The 21,194-nt window shown below is 34.5% G+C and overlaps 1 protein-coding gene across 4 annotated transcripts in view; it reads left to right on the top strand.

Moving 5' to 3' along the window:
* The window catches only part of LOC126744651 (protein Fe65 homolog), a 148,752-nt gene that overhangs the window by 6,906 nt on the left and 120,652 nt on the right, over positions 1–21,194 (top strand). Inside the window, exon 2 of one of the 4 annotated variants that reach the window (XM_050452164.1) lies at positions 2,528–2,620. The exons of the other annotated variants lie outside the window; for them this stretch is intronic. The gene's annotated coding sequence lies outside the window, so the exon portion shown is untranslated. The remainder of the gene's footprint in view (positions 1–2,527; positions 2,621–21,194) is intronic. 4 annotated transcript variants of the gene reach the window in all.

Genomic DNA, 21,194 nt, shown 5'->3' with positions numbered 1-21,194 from the left:
GCCTACACCTATAGCGTATGGCTCTTTTTTGCAAAAGAAATAAAGAGCTGAGCAAATACTGAGAGCACACACCCCAAAACACAATACCATATCTCAGGTGAGACTCAATAAGAGCATGGTAGGCAATTTTAGCCACATCAAGTCCCAGAGAATGTGTTATTACTCTAATAGCATAACAGTTGGATGACAACTTCCCTATTAAAGAGGAGATATGATTTTCAGATTTTAATTGCTTATCAATTGTCAGACCCAAAAATTTGCATGTTTCAGAAGGACTTATTGTTTAATTTTGCAAAGTGACAGTTCCAAAGTTACATTTAAAAGTTGATATATTAGTTTTAGAAATATTAAAAGTTAATCTATTAGATTCAGACCATCTAATCAACTAAAATTCCAAAAACTCAACTAAAATCCACCAATTAAATCTTCATCAACAATATTCTTTAACCTATAGATAAGTTGCTCCTATGACTGTTTGGATTTTGGAAAAATGTGATAAAACAATTTTTTTTACATTAAAAAAATCAATAAAGTTTGTGATGCACCAATCAAGAATTCTGCTTACATTCAAAATCTCCTTAAAGAAGATCTATAAATAAATCTACCTATTTATTATAAGTATATACTTACTTTTCTTGTGATTTATAGATGATATAAATAAAAACCTACTTATATCATAATATATTGAATGACTCATTTACACCTCATTAAATTTAAGTTACAGAAAACACCCTACTTGATTTAATATTTAAAACCTTAATTGTATTTTAAGACTTATGTCTAGATTATACAAAAATTCCTCATAGTCATAGTTATTTTATTAAAATTGTAGTCATAGTCAAGGACTTTATTTGGACATTCACATTACATATTACAGACAAACCAAATTAAAAAAATAAGATATCCAAAAAGACAAAGTTTAATTTGTCAGAGTGTAAATCAACTGTTCAACTAACAACTTCAGTCTTTCAGTTCTGTAAATTAAACAATACTTTTAAATGAAGGGCCTCTTTATGGTGTTAGAGGCCTATTAGAGCATTAGAATGGTTTAGAATATTGTAACGAAATTCAGGAACCCACTCCTGTTTTGAACACGTTTATAATAGGACTGCACTTTTATGCCAGAAAGACATTCTTTTTGTTAATGTTTGTTTGTTAATGTTAGGTTACAAATTTTTCACCTAACCTGTACTGACTGTCTTAGTTCTAAGAACTTGTGCTCAACCAATTTGAGTCTGTTAATATGAATTTCATAATATGGAGAACCGATACTTAGATCCGTACTATAGGTGAGGATGCTCAGGAGCACTGAGGATTTTTAGGAACTTTATAGCCATAAATTCCTGGCTGCTTCTTCTAATAAATCCAAACATCTGACAGGCCCTAGCAACAGCATTATCCAAATTAACATTGGAGGTTTTTGAAAACCCCAAGGATTATGATAATAGAGACTCTTTTAAGACTGTATTGTTAAATCTTGTAATTGAATTCTATACAACATCTAGTGCAGAAAAAGATTATAGTTTTACATTTAGAGGGATTCAATGACATACCATTCCTCAAACATCAGTCATATAGGTTATCCAGATTATATTGTAATTTTTCACAGTCCTAGTGATTTGATAACACAGCTTAATTTCAAATCATCTGCAAAAAGCAGGTTGCAGCAAGCAAAAAAGGTCATTAATATCATTTATTGAAGACATTAAAAAGTAGTGGTTCAAGCTGTGAGCTCTGAGGAACACCAGAAGGGACCCAAATTATCCTAGACAGAAAACCGCCAATTCAAACAATAAGCTTTTTATTGCATACGTAGCAATGACTGCTGAACCAAGGGGTTACAGGGTATAGCTGTCAATAAATAAAAAAAAGATAATAGAGGTCTGAAATTGGGACCTTGGGGTATAGGAATTGATATGTATTCTCTTATATTAATTTTATTCCCGCCGCCAACGATCCTGCTGTTTATAATAATAAGACGCAATTAGTTGAGGGCTTAGAACATTGAAAGGCCTTTCAATGTTCTAAGGTTGAGGGTCTTTGCCAGTTTATGATATCAGGCTCACTATTCTTGATTTCCATTCAGGAGATAAATATTTTTCCCTTTACATATTGTTAAAAGACTTGAAAATGACCAGAGAGATGTTTTATATCAAAAAATTTAATGATTTCAGAACCGAAGGAGGAATTTTTCTTGAATAACAGATCATATCTCCGCATTGGTAAAAAGAAGTGTCTAGATTAAAATTAATTACTAAGGGGTTACCCGCCGTAATTTAGGCCGTGTTTATATTTGAATAGTCAGTGGGAATGGAAGCATCTATTTGCGAAGTGGTAAACTTTTTAAACAAAAAATTAAAAACTTGGATTGGTTGGAATGGAAAATTGAAGTCTTAAAATTTAGATTTTTGCAAAAATCATGGCAGCTCCGTTTTTTCTCTTCAGCAACTTACGACGTGAAGTATTTCTCCTGAATTCGAAATATGGTTGGAGATGTGAAGTCATTTTTGAAAGCTGTCGTTTTCAGAACAACTACCTCATCACAACTGGCATCCCACCAAAGATTGCCAACCCTATGAGAGGCCTTGGTTTTATGAGTTTAAGTGTTTGCAGCAATCAGGTATTAACTACCTTTTTATCTAGAATCTGTTTGTTTTGTCCAGATTAGCCTTTATAGTATTAACATTTAAAGAAAAATTAACATTATCATGAGTAAAATTCGTCCGGCATACCTACTTTGCACATTACAATGGATTCGGGTGGGGCTCTCGTCGTTTAGAAAAACAGATGGTTTTCTGTCTATGTTGTGTATATATTACTGTTTTCGGTAAAGTTTAATAAGTTTTTCATTAAAGTCTCCCACCAATATACACTTTTTAGAGGACAACGAGTTAAGGATGCGCCCAATAAGGTTAGGCTTCAATCGATAATGTGGCAAATTATATTTTGCTACGGGGTTATTTCATGTTGAGGTTTCTATTTAGAGCCTTATGATATTAAACTATTTTAAAGGAAAGCATTCCAACTATCTTTAATATCAAAATGTTTGTGAAGTTTTATAACATTCTAGTTACCATATGAATTGTATAGAGTTATGTCTAATTTTATATTTTATTTGTGTTTCGTGTTTCTTTATATGTTTAATATTAGCGACAATTTCGATTCACCGTCGATGTCTATGGAAATAAATTATTTGAATTTGAAACTGTTGCGCTTTTATTTACGAAATATTTTCTCCTTGCTGGTGTCCAGTATTGTCAGATAAAATAATTTGTTTCTTATTTATTTAGGAATAAAATGAAGATCTTTAGTTACATTCTCTATGATTTTAAAACACTTGGTTAACCACAACTAACTTGTTTCCAATTCTTTAACCACTTTCGCTTATAATGCAAAATGGGGTTTAATAAAGGCTAAAACTTTCAAAATATTCTAATACGAGTTTTACATTTGTTTTACATTTGTACGGATTCAATATTTTTCTAAAAATTAACATGTCCTAAAATATTTGCCATATTTTATTGGACCACAGTGTTGCAGAAGTAAAAGTAAAATACCATTTTTAGAATAGGGATTCTGCTGGAAGGTGCTGGCTGCTAAATGCAGTTGAAACAAAAGTTAGTACCAGTTTTCTTGCGTTAAAAAATTATTTGGATTTTAAGAAAAAGCAGTGGGGTAGTATTTTTTCTCCGAAACTATTCACTGCAAAACCCGCACGGACGCGTAGACTGGTAGAGAAAATTTAATTTTTTGTACATCAGAAAATGTATCTTGATACATATGAAGACATGTATAAAACTTTATAAATACACTACCGCTCAAAAGTATTTGCCCACCATGTATTCTTTTTAATATTTTTAATTAGATGCAAAGATCTTATCTTTATACCTATATTTAGATTGTATTTTTTTTGTAAATTGCATATGCTTAAACAGCATACCTATCACCTATGGTTCGTTGAAAAACACTAAGTATTTAAAAATAGTCTTGCAAATAACAAACAATGTAGTGAAATTATGCACTTCTTCTAAAAAACTTATCTGTTTACAGCTCGTTTCCGATGAAATTTGAAACATTTAAATGTGTTTAGTCTTCAAGAATTGATTTTGTGTAACATTGATAAATAATTTCGCTTGCTTATTGACGATTGTCACCGTTTCTTTGCTGGTTTTTCAACATTCTTTAAAATGGCTAAAACAAAAGAGTTATCGGTAGAAACAAAAGGTATTATCATTGGACTTCATAAGGCTGGAAAGACTAACCGTCAAATTTCGACGGATTTGGGAATTCCAAGGCGAACTGCCGATTATAATGTTAGGAAATTCACCAGAGAAGGGACTATTAGCAACAAACCTTGATCGGGAAAGCCAAAGGCAACAAGTTCAAAGGAGGATTTAAATATACTTACAAACAAACGCAATAGACACCTTACCGCCCCTGAAATCACAGCAAAAATCAACAAGGAGCGTAAAAAAGCGGTCAGTGTTTCGACAGTAAAACGGCGACTTTATAATGCTGGTCTTAAAGGAGGTTTAGCTGTATCAAAACCTCTACCGAAGGATGTTAATCAGAAAAAAAGACTTGAGTGGGCCCAATCACACAAAGAATGGACCATTGATGACTGGAAAAAAGTTCTCTGGAGTCACGAGTCGAAATTCGAGATTTTTGGAACGAAGAGGCGAGTTTTTGTTCGCCGTTATACCAATGAAAGGGTCGCTGAGAACTGTACGGTAGCCTCAGTTAAACACGGTGGTGATTCGGTGATGGTGTGGGGTTGGGTTGGTTCGGAGGATCTGCAGTGGGCGATCTAATTAAAATAGAGGGGATTCTTCGAAAAGAGGGTTACAAAACAATTTTGTGACAATGTACTTCCTTCTGGTACTTGAATAATTGGGGAAAACTTCATCTTTCAACATGACAATGGCCCCAAGCACACGTCGAAATTGTGCAAGCAATATTGAGGTCAATTACAAAAGCAATTCTTCTGAAAACATCTTCTGAAAGTTATGGTATGGCCCCCACAATCACCGGATATCACTATCCGGAATCACCTCTATCCTATCGAATTACTGTAGGATGAACTGGATAGACAAGTGCGAAAATCATGCCCCACATCAAAAGAAGACTTGTGGAGGATCATTTAAGAAGAGTGGCACAAGATACCTCAGGAAACTTTGGATAAATTAATTAGAAGATTACCGAAACTCTGTGAAGCTGTTATTAAAAATGGAGGCGGACATGTAGATGAATCCAAAATTTGATTTTCTTAAATTTAATTAATTGAAAAATGTATTCTTTATATTCATTTTGTTATAAATAAACCGTTTCATAAGAATAACTGATGGGTTTATTATTTTTAGTTATAACTTTAAAACAGTCATATGTGGGCAAATACTTTTGAGCGGTAGTGTATATTTGCGTGTATATCTTTTCTCAGTTATGATTAAGAAGCTGACTTTTTTTGAAAACGTATCATAAGAGTTAAAACAAGTCTATATATTTCAAAAGTTGAAATATATATCCTGAGATGACTTAACGACTCTGGTATTTCTTTTATCTTCATGTAGGTGGGGCATAAAAATCTTTTTATTTCTCGTCCTCAATAATCAGTGATATACATCCATTTTAAACTGCTGGGTATATATTTAACTTGAGTATTTATCCATATTTATCGCCATTGGTACTTTCTGTTGGAATGTTGTTAAGCCAATGGTGACTTTAGCTTCGTGTAGTCCAATAATCGGAATCCTTTTTCCATCCACTAACTCCAGGATTAATTTTGATGGTGGTGAAATTCTACAAAGAGCTACGACTTCACGATAGTTGACTTCTTATTATCCTGTATCCCGTATCATCTTACATTCACGGCCGCATATTTTTCCCTGTACAACCAAGCTCTCTTCAGGACGTGGCAGTTGATTAAATCTTATTCGTGGCGCTTCTGAGTTTTGTTAAGTTCTGATTTTTCTTATCCGGGATAGCCTACTAATCAGGCAACATCAGCCTCAAACTGTTAAATACCTTCCTCGGGTTGTTGTCAATTCGGCTCACTTGTAGCTGGGCTTCGCCGTATCTCATTAATGTATGCACCGTACGTCATAATTAAGCTGAATTTCAGATGGCACCATTTTTAGTATTTGTGTAGATTCTCCTTTCGGGCATAGGTTAAGATTGATTGCCCTTTTTTCGTTATCCCAACGGTTTCCCCTGGAAGCAACCTCGAATTGATTCAAGTCGGTACTCCATGCTTCTTTGTCGTCGAATTTTGGTGGCTTAACTTTTATAATTTGTATTCCAAGATCGGAATGAACAGGCGCCTTACTTTTTCCTTATTTCTAGTTTTCGTATTGTTTATGTTCTTCCAAATTCTTCTTCAACTGTTCGAAGTGGGTAATTAACTCTTTTTGCTTTGTTTCAAGATTTTTTTGAAGTTGTGAATTTTGTTCGTGTTGTCAGTCTCGTTTCTCTTGCTCTTCTCTGTCTTTCTTATCAAGTTCACCTTGCGCCTTTTTAAGGTCTGCTTTTAAGTTTAGTAAGTCTTCTTTCAAGGCGTTCATCGCGTTTTCTTGTTTTGTATCTTGTTCTTCATTTTCTCTCTTCAGGTCGTCTCTCATAGTTTTGATCAGGTCTTAATGTATCTTGTCTCGTTCCTCTTGTTCTTTTTTCTGCTTGTCAAACTTTTTTAATAGCACCTTCATTATTTTTTCGGTTTCCATCTTCGCTTGACTTCTTGTTAAAGGCATCTATTAAATTGGGCTTACACATATCCCACTTCTGACATCAATTGTAATGTAATTCAGGAACACACTGTTTCTGGAGCATACTTACTCTAGTAATGCACTAGAATGTCAGGATCACAGTTTTCTTTTATTGACGTCAAAACTTTCACCTGACTCGCGTTGACTATCGTTTAATTGTCTTCAAGATAAACAACAAAACTGATTAAAATGTCACGAAACGCGATCCCTTTTAAAGACCCATGGCACAATTTCGCAATGCTTAGAATTTGGTACATTGTTTTTGCCAGCGCACACAATCATTTCAAAAGAATACTGACAGTCAAAGCAAGCAAGCATACAAATTCTAGAAAATTTTACCTATCAGGATTTACAATAAAATATCCTAAATTGGAGCCCAAATAGAACCCTCAAACAAAACGAACTACTAAAAACTAGACACTATAGGTGAAAATAATAAACTAAAGTAAGTAGAACTCTAAATAAACTTAACTAATCAGCTTAAACTACAAAATAAGAGCAAAACAGTATAAAAACTATGAGAATAAATGACTTATTTTAATTTTTATATCAATATTAATCTATAAACTGTCTGTAACTAATTTAGCAGTCAATATTAATAAATAATTACTGAATTTTTATCGTATAGCGTGGAGTACCCAGAGTTAAGAAATACATTGTAATCAATTGACGCTTAATGTTTTGAAAAGAAATATTTAATATTTTAAATGTAGTTTTAACAATATACTATTTTTGTGAACTAACTTGATTAAATGAATGAAACTGGAATTATTAGCAATCAGCTGTGCAGGGTGCTTGTTCAACTTCAAAAACATATTTCTTTGTGGCGTTAAACAACAACAATTTTGCATACTTCACTTCATAAACGAAGGATTGTAACATTATTATATATTTTTGAAACTGCTCTAAATACTAATCCTATAATACGAATGAATTAAGAAAATTACTTATCTCTTCTCAGTCACCTCCAATGTGTAACTCAATTTAGATTTAGAAAATTTTGCTTCTAAAAATATATAATACATGTCCTTAACTTTTAAACGAGATTTTTTTATATACATATTGTAACGATATTGTAAACCAGCTAATTCTCCGTCATTCCGGAATGGCAGAAGTGGCACCCCGCACGACGCGTCTCGAAGGTTAGCGAGAATCTCTCGAAAAAGCATTCTGCCGAGTAGATAAGTAGCTGTATCGCCGTTGGTTGTCAGTTCAGTGAAGTAATGGTCGGAATATTGGCGCAAGATTTAAAGAATTGTAAAGAAATAGAGTAAAAATAAGTATCTCTAGTAGTCGTGTTTTTATAGTGAAGTCTGTAAACAAACTAGTTGACTATTTTCGCCTGTTTTAATTCACACCTAACGAACGAGAAAAACGCTGCATTGGTGTCAGGTGTGGAGTGTGCATTGGACGTAAGTCAACTAGACATTGGTGAAAATAAATAGTAGTGGACTAAAATAAATCGTGTGTCGACTAAAGTGTGTGAAAATGCCAAAGTTGGTGGAAAGGGAGCTGAAAGAAAGGGACTGCGATACGACGGGACATAACGCTGTATTGCAGGAGCGGCTTCGTAACGCATTAAACAATACGATATGCAAACGATATCGGTAAATTGTTGCAAGGTTTGAAAAAAGAATTGCTGGAAAATACTGCAAAGATAGAAGAAGGTTTAAAAAAGAATTACGGAAGTCCATACGCAGCTAAAAAATCAGTGTTAAAAATCAGGGGTTAATAATGCACGTTTAATTCGACGCGTCCGCTAGCAATGTGGACATAGGAGCTGTGTTGTCCTAAATCCAGAATGGCCAAGAGCAAAAAGTCATTAGCTTTTTTTGTAAAACGCTGTCTAAGCGAAACTATTGCGTCACTCGCCGAGAGTTAGTACAGGAGTTTGACTTTGACACTGAACACTCAGCAGGCGAATCCATGAAACTGCACATGCTCTATCAAGAAGACTCTGTACAGACGACTGCAAACATTGTCAGCGAGCAGAGGAGAAAAATGCTCAATTTTTAAGATCCGCCATCGTTGACAATACTTGGCAAAATGGGGATCTTATAAGAGACCAAGAAAAACATCCCTATATTCAGATAATCCTAACCTAGATAAAGGAAGGGAAGAGGCCAACTTGAGAGTATTCTTCCAATATCAAGTCATTGATCCCAATGGAACTCGTAATTTTGGAAGATGGACTCTTGCGGTGGAAAATAGTCGACTACGACGGCAAAGAGGAAAGAAGGCAAATCGTTGTGCCTAAATGTTGTTTTTGGAGTTGCTAGAGGAAATCCATGCCGGTGTGTCAGGAGAACATCTTGGAGTAACGAAGACCATGGGAAAGGTAAGGGAAAGATTCTGCTGGATCAATAGCAAGCTAGACGTATAGGGGTTCAGGAAATGTGTTGTATGTACGGCAAGTAATGGGCCGCACATCAAGCAGAAGGCAGAAATTATGGCTCTTCTAGAAATTATCATTCTAATGGCTGAAAGAGTCGGTACGGCGTAATCTGTGAAGTGCAGCAAGACCTGGTTACTGCTCCAGCTGAGTATGCTCTAGCGCATTATGTTGCTAAGGATTTACAAATGTCTGGAGGAACAGTTGACGTTTTCTGTAGAAAGTTCAGAAAAAATCAACAGTTGCGTTCAACTAACCCCAGAATCTGGCAAGCACTCAAGATAACCGATAAGAGATGATTCGCAGCACTTAGAAGTGGTCTTCAGGTATACAGGCGTGGAAGTTGTAGTGTGCTGTTATACTCCCTAATGTCGCTGTCTTTAGAAAACCGTTGATTGTTATTTCTACAAGAGGTCCCTTTGCAAGAGAGGAACCTTCTGCCGATATCGCCATCCACCATTTTTGGAATCATTTTGGGATGAAATTAACTTAGCGAGAGGGCAATGTAACGAGACACCAGCTGATTCTTTGTCATTCTGGACTGACAGAAGTGGCATACCGCACGACGTGTAAGAGGTTAGCAAGAATCTTCTGTACCGGCGTTCTGCCGAGTATATAAGGAGCTGCATTACCGATAGTTCAGATCAGTTGTCAGCTCAACGAAGTAAAGTGCGAAATTTAAATAGTTGTGAATAAATATAGAAAAGTATCTTTAGTAGACCTGAAGGATTGTGTTTTTGTAGTGAAGTGTGTAAATAAATTAGTGGACTATTTTTGATTGTGTTAATTCATACCTAACGAATGGGAAAAACTATGCTACAATATACAAAATTTTGTTCTTGCTTTATCAATGAAAATTTTTTTTTTTTAAACAATATTTTTTTTACTTAAATGTTTTAATTGTTTTGTAAAATACTAAACTTTAATAATACTAGTTGTTTTGAAAAAAATAGTTTAATAAAAGAGGATAACTTTTAGGAAAGTAGAGAGATAAGTTAGTCTTGAAAATTAAAAAAAGTCTCTTGTATGTTATGGGTTCACTAATGAATCCCGCGAAGAAGACACGAGTTGGAGCTTAATGAACTTGTCGTTTAAAAGAACGCCCTGTCATATAAAGCCTTGCTTACCGAATAGGTGATTCTATTACTTTATACATAGCTCTTGGGGATTGCTCTAATAAAAGTAAACAAAGGGAAATACAAATAAGCTGACTTTGCGGATTAGTGAAGTTCGTCTCTAAGAAAAACTCTATAATTAAATTTCGATACTTAGAGAACTGAGTTATAATTTTTTTTTGTCTTTTAACACGTAATATATGGAACAGCAATTATTTCGATAATACGCCCATTAAAAAAAGTTAAATATGAGCGCCAAAAAAGGAGACGTTCTATCTTCAATTTTAAAATCATTATTTACGTAATGGTGATTTACTATTATATAACTGATTATTTAATATTTTAACCACACCATAGGGCGCAAATCTGGTCAGAAAAAAATTTTTTTTTGTTTAATTTCCCTTCCGAAAACTTGAATTTGGAATTTATTTTAAATTTTATGAAGCAACAAAACAGAAACATGCAACTGTCATAATTTAACCGACTTTTTAACGTTTATGGTTGGGCGAATTTGGCCTGTCGATTTAAAATTACTGAAACTCGTTTTGAAAATTTCTAATTACTTTGCCGGAAATTAGCCTACACTGTCTTATTCGTTGTTTCAAATCCTCAACATTTGCCGGTTTGGTGTTAAAAACTTTGCACTTAACCCCATAAGAAAAAGTCCAAGGTATTAAGTCCGGAGACCTGGTTGGCCATTAGTAAACTTATATTTGACAATTTTGTCAATAAATTACATATATCAAAATGGTCTAGGGACCAAAGGTATTAAAAGATAATTAAATGAAAATGTGTATTTTTTTTTGGGAAAATATTGAGACTAAACACATCTGAAATCGCTGGTGACTATTAATTTATCAACAAAAAATTATGATTAATAATGCATGACAATTTAAAAAAGTAAAATATCGAGAATTCGAAATAACTAAATTTAAAGAAAAAAAATTCCTGACTTTGACTAATACGATGACCGCCACGTTGCAGTTCAGCAACTCTTTCCTTGTCTTGCACTATTCCTTGATTTTAAGCAGCCTTTCGAACATATCTCAGACGTGCTCGATAGGATTTAAGTTAGGGGATAGCCCAGGCCAAGACAATATCTAAATATTGTATCGCTGAAAAGTTTGTAATGGTTCTTACAACACACGTACATGCATTGTCGTGCATAAATACAAAATATTCTCCAAATTCTGTAGCGCGTGGATGAACAATCGGTTGCAGAACTTGATACGGATATTCGTTTGGTGTTAAAAACACTTGTATGGGAATCAGATTAGTCCGAAAACCTATCGTAATAGCCTAAACCATCGAAGATGTGTTTTTAGTACCTGTCAACTTAAAAAGTTGATTTATTGGTGAAAAGAATTTATTGGTGCATCCCATTCACGCCATTCCCAATCCTGATGTCCTCTGCCCCATCCTATCTTCTTGCGCGATTTCCTCGGGATAGAACTGGACGTCCCGTTAGAAAGTCGGGCATAAAGATTCTTTTCATTTAACTTATTTCATATCGTTCAAGCAGTGAAACTAACGCCCTTAAAAATGTTGAAACTCACTCAGCTGGTTGGCAATATTGGGTTTTCACAATGCCTTAAGATGAATAAACTTATTATGTTATGTCTCACAAATGAATATAATTTATCTTGGTAACCCATTTTTTCGTCTAAAATTAAAACTCTACTCGTGCTGTGCTACTCGCATGCTATGTCGTTGTTTTTTAGTACGATATTTATGGCAGTAAGAGAGCAAAACTACCGCCTCGAGACTGAATAGACTGTCAAGCATCTGATATGTCCTATAAAATAAGGCCATTCTTTCTTCCAGAATTTTGCAGATGCTTTTTTTATGCTGAAATTCGATTTTTTATACCCAAACTAACTTTCATTAATCAAGTTTTGCGAAAAATGCCTAATAAAATTGATTTCTTCTCATGTTTCGCACATTTTTAATGGTGTTTAATTCAGTGTGTGTAATAAACAGCAGTGTCAATGCTTGAGCAATTTTGGGGACCTTCTATATAAATCTCAGAGTCTATAAATATAAAATTTTCAAATGGAAAAATGGAACAACCCCAACATTAAAAAAAAACTTGCGGCGGGTATACAACTGCCTAGCAGTCGTGTGGCTTTGGGTTCGAGTTCCAGACTTGGCATGGGCGTTTGTGAGTGCCCGACTTTAAGTATATGTATATGATGAATATTATATAATTTTGTTCCGGTGAAGCCAGTTGCTAAAGGTGCCGAGCATGAGACCACAAAAAAAAAATTCGCCGGTATCAAATTGTAAAGTATGTAGATATATCAAATTAATATCTAGATAATCTAAAAGCTTATTTATGGTAAAAGATTATCTATCGAGGAAAATACTTCTCCACCTACACCACCACCAGTTCAAAAGCAAGTATTAGTCTATTGTAAAGAAGCAACAAGTTGATAAATGTATTGACACTTTAATGAATGGATATATTGCTTAATCCATTTTGAAAAGCAGAGACATAAATAATTGTTATGTTTGTAAGGCCGCTCTCTTAATCAGGCATAAGAAAGCCAATAACGATGATTTTATTAATTCTCGAGAATATAAAAATTATAATTCAACTCAGCCATAATGGTGCTCTGATGTTAATAAAGTTATTAAAGGAACTGAGTAAAAGTTTTTATTATTGGCGTCTTAAAAACATAATGAACATCTTGACTATAGAACATCTGGGCCATAAAAAGTAAAAACCTTTTGCCCATAAACATTATACTTTACTATCATAAAAAACGTAATGAACCTCAAAAAATGCTTATAATATTCAATGGTCTTTTTGATAATATCTATAGTCATTAGTTGGATCCACTTCTTTTTAGACTGAAAATTATACATATGATGTTTCGCAGTCGATTCGTGATCGTGTGTTATTAAATCTAAATTGATTATCAGAATTGTTGACATGGAATTTGCTTGTGCTTATGGATGATGATACGGTTTGCAGTTCTCGATGATAAATAAATACTGTTACTTTTTGGTGTATATTGTTGACTGTAATTTTTCACTTACCTTATTTTCCCAATTTCTAAATTCATTCGTTGTACCAGAAAAAAATTCTACAACACGAGCGAAGCCGCGGGTTAGGGCTAGTTATGTAAAAAATAAAAACAAAACGATAAATACCTAACAGACGAGCGGAGAATACAGTAAGAAATACCGTTCATCGGCGAGAGGAAGCGGTGTTGCTATTATTTTGGACAATGCGTAATTTTCAATTCCCCAACCTGTATACGTATTAGTTCATATTTTTGGGTGGTCGGTAGGGTAGGGTGGGCCGCGATGAGACATCTTTATATTTCCAGTCGTTTACGCGATAGCCATCTGTCGGTCGCACAATATACTATTCTGTAAGCGCATGACCTGAATATACATTTTTTCGCGCCGCTGGATCAGTCGTCTTCTAGATTTTATGGAAAGTGCACGTGGCGAGGTCGATTTTTTTTTCATGTATTGTTTTGATAAGTTTTTTTTTGAGTGAACTATAAACCCTAAAGGTAAGACAGTTATAGGCATTTGTAAATTGACCTTTTAGCTAATTTTTAAATGTAACTTCTAAAAGAGAACTTTTGTTTTACTGTATAATAATAATATTGTTTCCAAATGGGTCACATTTTTTATACAAATGGGCCACAATAAGACAATTTATTTGTAGAATGTAGTAGTGTATAACCTAGTGTGTACTACTGCTAGCATATTGTTTTACCTTTGCAGATGTCAAGAGGACGAACAAGAAAGAGCCAAAAAGGAACCTTTAAAGAAGAAAATATAAAAAGAGCGGTTCAGCAAGTTTTAGTAGGAATAAATGGAGTTAAGTTGTCTCTTAGGAAAGCTGCAGAAAAAAACAATTTATCGTTTCAAACGTTGCAAAGGTATGTTAAAAAAGAACAAAATAAAGCCAATTCCAATGACATTGTTTCAATGAAAAGCAATTATAAGCATCGCCTGGTTTTTAATGAAGAGGAAGAAAAGGATTTACTCAATTACATTATTAAATGTTCGAAAATGTGCTATGGGAAAACTACAAAAGATACCCGGCTTTTGGCATATGAGATGGCCCAAATTAATAAAAAAAACATAAAGAATAAATCTGCTGGTATCGACTGGTTACAGGGTTTTTTAAAAAGACATGCAAAAGAATTAAGCATACGTCAACCAGAAGGATGTTGTCTTTCAAGAGCAACTTCGTTTAACAAACATAATGTAAATTTATTTTTTGACAACCTTGAAAAAGCGTATAGTCGGTCTGAGAAGTTTTCTGATGGTACACGGATTTATAACCTAGACGAAACTGGAACAACAACTGTTCAAAAACCAAAAAAAGTTCTGTCGTCGAAAGGTATCAAACAAGTAAGTCAATGTACTAGTGGAGAACGGGGAGTTTTCATTACAACATGTTGCATAATAAGTGCTACTGGTACACTGCCCCCAATAATGGTGTTCCCCAGAAAAAAAAAATTAAAATCATATGTTAAACTGGGCATCGACAGGAACATTAGGACTGGCTTCTACTTCAGGTTGGATGAACTCCGAATTATTTCCGTCTGTTATGGAACATTTTATTAGACATAGTGGATCGTCCAAAGAAAATCCCACTATTTTAATCATGGATAATCATGAGAGCCACCTTGGGTTTAAAACTCTGAATTTGGCTAAGAACAATGGAGTCATTCCAGTCACACTTCCACCACATTGTAGTCATAGACTGCAGCCACTGGACATATCAGTATTTGCGCCATTTAAGGCGAATTATAATACTGCAGTTGACTCTTGGCTTTTGCATCATCCGGGTAATCCGTTATCCATTTACGAAATTGCTGCTCGTGTTGGAATATCATTCGAACGGTCTATGACTCCGTCCAGTATAATATCAGGCTTCAAGAAGGCCGGAATTTACCCTTTTGACAGAAATATCTTTACGGGTGACGATTTCCTGTGTAGCTCTGTTACCGATAGAGAAATTTTAAATATTAACAATACAGAAGTTTCCACCGTGGATGAAAATACTTCATCAACATCATCTAAAGTAGCTCAGACAGTTACCAACGATACACTTAATGATCAGTCACCAAATTTGACATTTTTTATAAGCCCAGAAATATTTAAGGGATACCCAAAAGCAGGAATGAGAAAGGTTTCTAATAGTCAGCGTCGAAAAATTACCAGCTGCATTCCTACTGATACGCCTGAGAAAGATATGTTTGAAAAAAAATATCAGAAAAAAATTGAAAAAGACAAATTAAAAAGAAAACACAAGGCTGACAAACAAAAAGCTGCTACCCGGAATTTATTTGCAAAAAAAAGAAGGTTGATTTTAATGATATATTTTCGTGGGAGAAAGATGAAAGTTTATCTTTTGCCGACTCTGACCGGTATTCAACAGACTGGATTCCCGAGGCTGATCCTTCAGCATTTGAAGAACTGGATCGAAATCCCAAACCTGACGACTTTGTATTAGTGTCATTTAGTGCCAAAAATGATAATATATTCTATGTTGGAAAAGTGATAAGTCTGGAAAGTTCCGCCTAGTACTTAACCCGGGATTTTCTGCTACGCGGACTAAAATTTCTTCTTCCTGTTCTTGAAAAATATTTTTTGGGCGGCTCAAAACAGGCATTTTTGGCCGAAATGATTCAGTTTCTTCTAGTCGGCTATACATTTTTTGAAATAATTTATGGTTTGGTTGTTGTCTATTTGGAAATATTTCCTGATACCTGCGTCTTGTATGCCGTCCATTAAAATTTACTTGCGCGTAAACACAAAGCATATCACGCATCTCCAAATTGTTTAACAAATTATGCCTAGACACTACTTAAAATGACTAAACTTAAAAACAAAACTTTTTTACTCGTTTTAAAAGTTTTATATGACATTCAAAAAGTTTGACATAAATAATAGAAACACTTGTCTCCAACGCCAACTGCCAAAGATGCGATTTAAATAAAGTAGTAAATAAATATTATTAAAATTTTTTTTTTGAAAACTGGTGATTATGTCAAAAATGGTTGCTCCTAGCGACTTTAATAAAATAAACATTTTTTATGTAAAATTAAAAAAGGAATTTATTTTGATACTTTTTAAACCGATATACGGGGCTGAAAAAAAGTTAAGGGTTCTAAAAAGGTAAAAGCTAACGCAACGAGCGACGTCTACCGAAAACATGAAAACTGTATAGGAAATTTTATTTTTCTTTTTAAAAGACTCCTATGTTTTAAATTTCATGTCAGTATGCCAATTGGTTCAGGACCTATGAGAAAAAAACGATAAATCAAATAATACTTTGACACCCTGTATTTCAGTTACAATTAAAGTTAGGATAAGGCAAGTTGACCTCAATCACATTATTTTGACGTAAGGAATCTACTGTTGTTCTATGTCCCATTACTTTCGGCACACCCTGTATAATAATCATAGTATATATATGTATATTAATTTAACAGTAATCTTCTCGGATTTGCCGAAAATTTGTCTATGACAGTCTTTTCAATAAACTCACTGCTTTATTTTAAATAATTGCGATGTATGCTCATCAGACATAAACCTGTAAGCTTTTCTTCACCCATGGTCCTTCTAAGCCACATTTTAACTCTTCGCAGCATACTGGATCTATTCTAAAAAAAATCTATTCTATTCTATTTATTTACTTATTTTTTTTTAAATTTTCTTTTCTTTAATTGTGTTTTGTTTGTATTTTTGTGTCTTTTTTGTTTTACAGCTTTGTCTACAAATTGTAACAATTTCTTGACAATAAAGCACTGATTGACTGAAGGACCGTTCTACGGTCGCCATGGTGCATGGGATAGTGCATAAAATAATCAAGGCCTTTCTGACAGCAGGGTAAAAAATATGGCTTCGTTGAACAGATCAACTACTTCTATGTCCCTTATTTGATTATCTGATAAAGCCTTCTTCACCCATAAATTAAGCCGAATATTCAGTTCTCCGGTAATATCCAGTTTGAAAGAACTCGTCCATTATCTCAAAGAGACCTACGTAACTAGAGAAAAAATGAAAACTCTAAGTCTCAGTCTCAAAATATCTTTTTATGTATTAAACACTGGTTTTGTAACGGCTGAATGCAACTGATATGCAGATCTTCTGGTGGCATAATTTCCTTCTACAGATAACGTTTCTAGAGATTTCACAAGCTCTGGGAAATTTTGAGAAAACTTTCTGATTGATTTATATTTTTCGGACCATCTCGTCTCACACAATCGTGATAGGCTTGGAGCGTAGTTTCGACGTGTAGTCGATTCTCTGAAAAAGGTTATAACATCCTTTACAGTGGCAACAGTATTTCTAATTTCTGGCACTGCGTTCGCATCATTCACAATAAGGTTGAATTTATGATATGAACAATCAAAAAATAAATCACGAGAATATTTTTTCCCAAAATGGCTTGTACGCCACCGTCTTTCCCTGCCATTGTAGAACAGCCATCGAATCCAAACCCTACGCAATCTTCGGTTGGGAGGTTAGAACTAATCAAGAAATTGTCAATTGCTTCGGCAATTGCTGAAGCATTTCGTGCTTTTCGTTCAACGAACCTTACAAATTCTTCTCTGACTTTCCTTTTGCTTTCGTCGTAGAATCGCACGCCTATTAACAGCTGTTCTTTCCCAGCTACGCCTCCTGTTTCATCAGTTAAGACTGCGTAAGCCATGGTTTTCTGAACCTCACTTATTATATTCTCCTTAATAACTTAAATACCACATAAATTTATCAATTCGTTTTGTATTTTTGGCGATGTGTAAATTGCATTGTGACGGCACTTTTCCACGTGACTCTTTAATTTGTCGTCCCCTGAATTGATTCTCAACTTCAATAAATTTAATAAAATACCCTCATTTGTTTGTTTTCCTCTAGAGGCATATCATGTATACCGCAAAATACTATACAAGAAATAATTGATGACAATATTTGTCTGTTTTCATCGATTGCTTTTTGGTGTCCACCTTGCAGCTGGATGACAGGAACATTTTCAAGAATTTTGTTTTGCAGCATTTGTCGCTGTTAGGTGAAGGTTGGTCGTTGCATGCTTTCAGCAGTTTTCATGCAGATTTTTGAACTTCATATGTGGCCTGACCATAAATGATCCCGAAATTCCTCTCACAGTGCTGATATGCGGAGGGAACGTAACACAATGCTTACAAAGAGCACCTTTTAGTCGCTTGGAATATACTAGCCATGGTGCATATTGATCCAACCAAGCATGATAAAAAATTTTTTTTCAAATGGCTTGCATTACTTTCAAAGTCGTAATTTCTGGGCGGCATACATGGATTTTGTAACAACTGTCTCTTCTTTTTTGTCGATAGCTCGGTAGCCAACCCAACATAACGACCCAGATCATTTTCATGATAGCCATCGTCCACTATAATTTCAGGATCGACGTTGATGTCATAAGTTTGTTGGCATGTCGATGGAGAAGAATAGTCGGCAACAGATATATTTACAGGTTCTTCTGGAGAATTGTCCATTGTTAGCATGCAATGATCTTGACATCACATGAGTAGTTTTACCATGGTCGTGATTTTCATCGCTTCCGCTTTTACTGCTACTTTCCCGACCAGCCTTTCCTTTTTAGCTAGAACGTTCTTCGTAATATTGCTATTCAATAGAAGATGTCGCTATTGACCGTATAAATTAATGCTATTTCAGATTTCTCTTATTCTCTTTACTGGAAAAAGTACTGTTGTCCGTAACTAGATAGCGGGTATGATGACGGTTGTCCCTTGATATGATGTTATGACAGTATCGGTATTTACTTGTGAAAAGATCGGCTTAAATCGCTTTTTTTCCCATGGTGCGGCACAAACAGTTCACAAAAACACTAAAATGACTCAACCTTTTTTCATTTTCAACCAAAAACTAAAGAAAAAACACAGAACTTCACAAATGCCGAATGTAAACACAAATCCGTTTGTCAAGACTATTTTGTTTGACATTTCACGAGATGATATCAGCTTATGCCTGCGGTGTTGCCATTGCAAATTTTTTAGAAGTGGTTTTAGGACTAAGAATGTCTATAATTTTTTTTGCTTTGAAGATGTTATTTTTGGGCTTAGAATAATATATATCTAATTCTCCTTTTTATTTTTAATCCAAAATCAAACACCAATAAGTTACATTAACATTATTATGCAGGGTGTTCATTTGAAAACTTCCCACCACGGATTTATCGAAAACCACTGTTTAAAAAAAAACGCCGAAATACGTCAAAAGGTTTGTCAAGGGGGACAGCTTTCTAACCTAAAATTACTTCACCCCCTTTCACCCTCTGCCCCAGGGCATTCCCCTTACAAATTTTAAATGGCAAGGGGTATCGAGTAATAACTTGTTTAAAAGATCTTTCAAAGTCTTTTATTTTGACGTTTGATTTTTTTAAATCGGTCGATTCGTTTTCAAGAAAATTAGAAAAATCTTTGTTTATCTTAATTTGTTCAGATAGAAAACAAAAACATGAAAATATCAGTTTTTATTTCAATAACTGTTCAAAATGTTGCCCGTTAGGGTTTGCCAAATCTACAATTCGTTTATAATTTAAAACGGAAACTACCAATATAAACAGCAATTCCGAAGATTAGACGTGGAAAAAACTAAGTAACAACCTGAATTTTTTTACGCATTCTTTTCATCAACAAAGATATCTTGGGTGAACTGTATTTATTGTTATACAGGGTGTTCCGTTGATCATGTTACAAACTTCTATGGCAGATAGAAAACGTCAAAAGAAAAATAAAAGTTCATATAAGCATGGGTCCGGAAAAGCTTCCTCAGGGAGCTAGACCTGAAAATAACCTTTAAAAACTAGTTTTTTTTTAAATAGCTCCGGAACTACTTTAGCTACCGCAACCAATTTTGGGAGGTAAATTATTGTTAGTACGTTTATTCTTTTGAACCTACTAAATAAAAAAATATTCACCAGGGGCTTCAGAATCAGGGGGGTATTTGGTAAATTTAGGCCCATTTCTTTAAGACTTTAATTTCTGCCTGTTTGGGCATTAGATTATGATGTTCCTATGCTTTTTACATAAAAAAGGTGCCCTTAGTAAAAGTCGGTAAATATCACCGTTTTCTGTGGAAATTGACTAAAACCAAACTAAGATACAGCACCTGAATTAATTATTTTAATAATAATAATAATAATGCTAATTCATTGCCACTGTCAGTATTTTTTAAATTTGTCACTGTCAGTATTTTTTACATGATATTAATTCCCTTTTTATTACGGTTATAAGTTATAAGGTTTATACGGTTATAAGTAATGGAAGATTACACTTTTGCTGAATACGCCGATATGCTTTTAATTTATGGGGAAGTTCGATGTAAAGGTAGAGCTGCTTTTTTACTATATGAAGAGCGGTTTCCCGAAAGGCGAATGCCAGCTCACACACTTTTTGAAAGGGTCAATCAACGGCTCATGGAGACTGACTCCGTTAAAATAAAACGCCAAGATAATGGCGCGCAAAGGAACATCCGAATCCCGGATTTTGAGGAAGAAGTGCTTCAGCGATTTGAAGATAACCCATCATCAGTAAGTACTCGAGCAGTAGCTGATGCTATGCATGTAAATCATGTTAGGGTATGGAACGTTGTTAATGAACAGCTTCTTTGGCCCTACCACCTGCAAAAGGTGCAATCATTAGGACCCAATGATTTTATGCCCCGCGTGAATTTTTGCCAGTGGTTTCTTGACCGGTGTACAGAAGAACCTCAATTTCCAAAATATGTCCTTTTTACTGACGAGGCTTTATTTACAAAAGAAGGCATTTTTAATTCTAAGAATAATCATGTGTGGAGTGAGGAAAACCCTTATGGTATTCATTTTAGGAGCTATCAACATAAGTTTTCGGTCAATATGTGGGCCGGCATTGTTGGAGAACGCTTAATTGGTCC

The sequence above is a fragment of the Anthonomus grandis genome, chromosome 14, assembly GCF_022605725.1.
Source record: "Anthonomus grandis grandis chromosome 14, icAntGran1.3, whole genome shotgun sequence".
NCBI classification, from domain to species: domain Eukaryota; kingdom Metazoa; phylum Arthropoda; class Insecta; order Coleoptera; family Curculionidae; genus Anthonomus; species Anthonomus grandis.
This window is presented reverse-complemented; position numbering and strand designations above follow the sequence as displayed.